Here is a 6,000-nt window from a genome sequence, read left to right as displayed (position 1 = left end):
GGCGTAGTCAAGGGTGAGACGGGGAGCGACGGCGAGCTACCGCGACGAGGTCGGACGGAGGAGAGGAGGGGAGGCGGCAGCGAACTCGGGGGAGGCTTGGGAGCCTGGGCGGAGGTGGCGACGGCGAGGAGGGCGAGGGCCAGAGCGACGAGCTTAAGAAAACCCTTGTTTTTAAAGAGAGAGAGAGAGAGAGAGAGAGAGAGAGAGAGAGAGAGAACTGTGTTTGAAGGATTGAGAAGAGGGGATAAGGTTATTTTAGGGATTTTAGCTTAGCTGGCATGTAATAATTGTTAAGAAGGAGCTGCAGCACAAAATGTCACACTTTAAGGGGCTGAACCATATGGGGGAAACTAGGAGGGGCTGCAGCACATGAAGTTTTCGTTTTTGGGGCGTGGACACATTTTTCCCTAAATTATTTGTATGTATGATATTGTTGGCTCAATAAAAAGGCCTATTTACCTTATTGGGCTCAACGTAGGCCGTTTGGCGGACTAATGAGAAATTCTAATGGGCTGAAGTGCAACCCATCATTATATACGGATTGTTTTCTTGGCATGGAGACAAATAATGCAGGCTAGTAACTTTGTAAGAAGAATACATACGCTCATTATTCGATTTGATAAAAATAGGAGCATCAAATAATCACCGACAGTTTCTAGTACAATCAATTTGTCTAATAATCTAGCTGTCTCCTCATAGATGGCAAGTTTCATCAATACTCTACAAAAACTGAACCAAGCATCAAGAAGGGAACATAATAATTGACACAAGCAATCGATTATAGCAAGACAGTTTGCATTTTTTTAACTTGTGATAATATTCCCTTAGGAAAAAAAAGGGGGAAAAAGGAAAATGAAAATAAGGTGCGACGGATGTAGGTTTTTTTGACTCGTTGGTTTTAAAATGGATTCGGATCATTTTTACTATCTAAAAGTTAGTGGAGACACTACATAATCACAACCATTGATTATCTAGTTGGTGGTTGTGATTTTTTCTTTAAGTGCAAATTAAGAATAAGCGCACTACACGGAGATATGATAAGTGTTAGATTTAGATTGTATCATAACCGTCTACTAAGTAATCAACGATTGAGATTAAAAATGGTGGTCTCTCCACTATTTTTTTTTTATAGTAGAGAGGATCCAAATCCTTTAAAAATCGCCTGGTCGAGCTGTTATACGTCTTAGAGGCTGTTAGGCATGATGAAATCCTAATTGAAACGAATGTCACGTGCAGCAAATGTTTCATACAAGGCACTGTTTGATATGCTACAACTCTTTTCTACTAATGAGATCTGGTAATATTTCCCGAGTAACTTTGTTGCTTACGAAATACTAAAAATAAAAACTTGATTGCAATATTTACCGCTGCCACTCTATTTCTGGTTAACCAAACAAACCCGAAGTGCTGAATTTAAAGCAAAATTTGGTCTACATGTGTGCAGAAACCACGAGATCGAATTGCTTTTAGGAAAAAAAATATTTGAAATACAGCGGTTCGTGCGTACATTAGTTACATAACTAGATTCTTAGTGATCATCTTGATCGCGTAGAACCAATCTAGTATAGAAATGCAAAGTGAACCTGCCCATGATCCAAGGTCCAATCCCCAAGCCCAAACCTAATCCGCAGCGAAGCTCAAGTACAATTCCAATCCTAAACCCCATAGGTTTTTACCTCATAAAGGATTACTTAAGATTAATTAATGCTCAACTTAAAAACTCTTATAAGACCCAAAAAAAAGGAAAGAAAAAGAAAAAGACTGCTAATAATATATACAGTTTTGAAATTAGCTTAATTAGATATTGAAGAAGGAAAAAAAAATTGTGCTCACACCTCTAACATGCTCAGCGTGATACATGAACTTGTAGTCATGTGCACCGTCCAAGATATTTTGAGACCTCACCTTTGATTCATAGTATGAACTTATAAATTACATCCATAATTCAATTAAGTAGTCAGACTTTGAGATGTATAGAGACAAGACGAACTGCAAACAAGAGCATTGAAAGCGACTTGACAACCACTAATGATCCCATGAGCCATCATAGTCCGGCTCTTTTGGCCTTTTTCCATCATCAAATTTCAAACTTTACTGCCATCATTGTCCTCTCTCCCTACATGTACCCATTCCTTATTCACTATTAAATCTTAGAAAAATACTGACCAACACTATGTGGATAATTGTATAAAAATATTCTACAAAATTAGAAACTTTTTTGAAGCATTATCTGTCAACTTGTATACCAGAGTGTTGGATATTTTTAAAGAAAATGCAATTTTGCCTTAATGAATTCTAATAAATTTTTGTAATTAAAATATGCAATTAAAATATGTTTTAATGTGTTTTAATTTGTAATTAAAATGGGCATAATGACTATACATTATGACGAACGTTACGAAATTTATTGAGGGATTTTGTAACGGCTCTTTTCAACCCCTATATAAACAACATATGTTGAGCTCAAGAAACATATGGAAAAATGTGAAAAACTTATCTTGTTTTCTTTTCTCCTCTACATATCATTTTCATCTATACTTTAGTTTTACTTTATGGGCAACTTCTTCATCTGAGCTGAAGCTCTGCACTCTCGCCCGAGTGCAGAGGCCGGGCCGTTTCCGGGGGTTTTTACCGCTAGGGGAGAAGGGATCATCTGCGCCAGGGCGATAGGCGGGTCCTCAATCTTCTAGGGCAGTGTTTACACGACTGCTCCCGTCAGGCCTGTTTCTCTAATTTATATTATCTATCTTTGATGTATTATTTATTTAATTTCCGGGTTTAAATTCATGCTATAATCTTTATTTATTTGATAAATTTCCAACATATATTTCATTGTTCATATTGCCTTTATCCTAGCTCATATATTGTTGTATTTCATACTTGCTAGGATAACTTGTTAATTAATTTTAATTGGCATAAAATCGAATTAGATTAGCATAAGACCCTAATCACCCCCCCTCTAGGGTCTAACACCACTGGCCTGGTGGGTACCACACAACGCTTTAACCAAAGAGCCCGCAAACCACTTTGCAAGAAGCACACCATGGCTGAAAGAAGATTTAAGGGTCGTCCATAAGCTAGAAGTACGGCAGGGTATAACACCTCTACCGTAATAGCATCCACTGGCCTGGTGGGTACCACACAACGCTTTAACCAAAGAGTAAGAAAACCCGCGAACAGGGCCATATCGGAGATTGGAACTTCTGCCTGAAAATGGAAACTTTCGAAGGTGGTAAAAGCGGGAAAAACACCCTCCTCTACCTCACAAGTGTAGTGGGAGGTCGCATTGTTGATACGCTCGTTGATTTCTTCAAGAGTACTTGCGGCTAAACGAGTCACCTCAGCATCCTTGTCCCACAGATTTCGAAAAAGATATTCTGCCCATTGTCCTTGTTTCACACCACTGGCCCTTTTCCCAGTGATTTGTGCACAGATCTGAAAATGGCACATCAGTTCCCAATAAGTGCCATAGAGGTCAGGAGCACCATTCTTCAGAATCTCCAATTCCCTATTTCCGGGGACGAACTCCTCGTAAGGCAACTCTCCAAAAGACAAGCCAGAAATTTCGAACATCTCATGAAGGGCGAAACCTAGTTCACCAACAGGAGTGAAGAATGTACCGGTGTGAGGATTATAAAACTCTAGCATAGCAAAAAGTCCGCTGTAATTTGGAGAAATCCCATATAGAGTAGCCGTTATTGGAGTCCTCAGTCCTGAAATCCTCAAAGGCTCTTCTAGCTCCTCCAAGACAAAATTTATCATTCGGACCCACCAGTCTGTCTCACTCGAATGAATCCACGTTGGAGCCCTAAAGTCTTGAGCAGGGAATTCTCCTTTGACAGAGATAAACTTTCTAATGGAGACCTCCGCTAGCTTAGCAGGTTCGCCGACAGGATGTTCCTTCTTGAATAAGCCTGGCTTCAAGGCCACAAATTGATTGAAACCAGCCGGATGAGTGCCCCGAGGAGTAATATGCCCAGTAGCAACACCTCCTTGGTCCTGAACAAGCTCCCAATTCATTGACCGAGGAATGGAAGCACACTGATAATAAGAAATCGGCCACATTCGCTCTAGGTTGGGAAGGAAAAGACGACGATTGTTGACATCCCTAAGCCATTTGTAGTTCCCCTCCGACATCCGCTTGGGGTCCATCTTAACGGAATCCCCGAAAAGGAAGGATGGTTTCTTTAAAATCTCACGTTCGGCGGTCTCAAATTTAGCATCCGTGACTAAGGATCTAAGAGTCTCGGGGAAGGCTTGAGTGATGAGCTTCGCCCGCTCTTTGTTGGTATCCTGGAATATCGGATATTCAAAGGCAAAGCTGAAGATCGTGTTTTTCTCCGCACCTCCGGCATGACCGAAGTAATGGTTGAAAGAAAGAGGCTCATTAGAGTAGCACACTACAAATAGAAAGGTTAGACAATTAAACTCAGGATTCTAACTCAAGAAGTAAAATTCTGGATCTACGACCAATGTAAGATTTTAAACGCAAGGCCCAGACCCGCGTCCAGGTCCCAAAACACAGGGTCTCGACCCGCATTTGAGGTTTCAAATGCAGGGTCTTAACCCACATTTAAAATTACGAAACGCAGGGTCTCAGCCTGCATTCAAAATTTGAAACGCAAGGTCTGAACCTGCGTTGAAATATAATGAACGATGGAGCTAACCATGCGTTTTAAGACCGAGAAACACTAAGTACGATCTATATGGTCTAATAGGGGAAGGCAAACCCCTAATCAAAAAATTGAAGGGAGGGAATCTGTTAAGATAACTTTCAATCGTCCAAACTTACCGTTAATTGAGGAAGTCGGAGACGACGAAGCGGCGGCGTGAACATCTCTGGGGGTTCTAGCCGAAAGAGCACCCTGAGTTTGGGCGATCTTAGATTTGGAGGCCATTCTCTTCTTAGGAGCCATTCTAATGGTGACAAAGAAGAGGTAGAATGGATTAACGAGAGATTTAGGGATGAATCTCTCCTTCGTTGAAACACTGGAGAAGATGAACATGAATTCTGTTAAGCGGCCGACTGAAAAGCAAGAAAGAGAAAAGTCGAATGACTTTTTGATTTGACCCCAGTGGGCTATTTATATACAGCTGTAGTCGTCAAATCAGCGCGGGATTTTAGGCAAAAATCTCACCCAAAACGCGATTTTCGCATTTTTAAATAGAGGGCCTTAGTTCCTAAACGCATCACCGCACTCTGTTGAACGCATGATTTAACCGGACATTTAAGCGACGACTTCAACTGATCACACAACTAACCCTTTCAAAGAGGTTAATATTCCAAGTAATGATGATATGGTGGATTCCTCTGAGGCTGTCTTCCTGACTAAGCTGGGGATGAAGTCCTTTTCATACAGGCATGTGGTTCTCTCTGTCTATGACAATAGATTGCTCTTAAGCCAGGAAGTGCTCAACCTCCCTGAAGATGACGAACTTAATCAAACAGGCTAAAAGTCTAAGTCATTATTGACGAACTAAACAAGAAAAAGGATGTCAACGAATTTGTCCAAGACCCTGAGATGCTCCGCTCAGTCTGCGATGAGGTGCATTCAATCAACAAAATTTTGGGATCCAAAGTATTCCGAAAATTTGTCTCAGTCAACCGCGAACTTTCGAAAACTTTGGAGAGGGTTCTGTAGGCTGTCTAAAAATCACAATGGATAGCTGATCCCCATCAAGCTCCAACAATGAAAGTTACTATCAGACGACTTTCTTGTTATCAACAAAAAGCTACAATCGAGGGACGCCCCATGGACCATGAAGAAATTACAAGTCAACGGTTTCTTCAAATCGAGAGATAGAACTTACCCCTACAGTCAAAACACAACTGGCTGCATTCCAAAAGTCGAAGCAACGCAATCATTGCATCCTCAGCTATAAACACATCCTCATATTTGAGATGATTGATCTTGATGGCTGCGACAACAACATGACAAATATTATATTAGCAACTATTAAAGGCGCTGATGAGCAGTGTAATGATTTTAGAAAATCAGG

The sequence above is a fragment of the Asparagus officinalis genome, chromosome 2 (assembly GCF_001876935.1).
Source record: "Asparagus officinalis chromosome 2, Aspof.V1, whole genome shotgun sequence".
Classification (NCBI taxonomy): Eukaryota; Viridiplantae; Streptophyta; class Magnoliopsida; order Asparagales; family Asparagaceae; genus Asparagus; species Asparagus officinalis.
Note: the sequence above shows the minus strand (reverse complement) of the source record.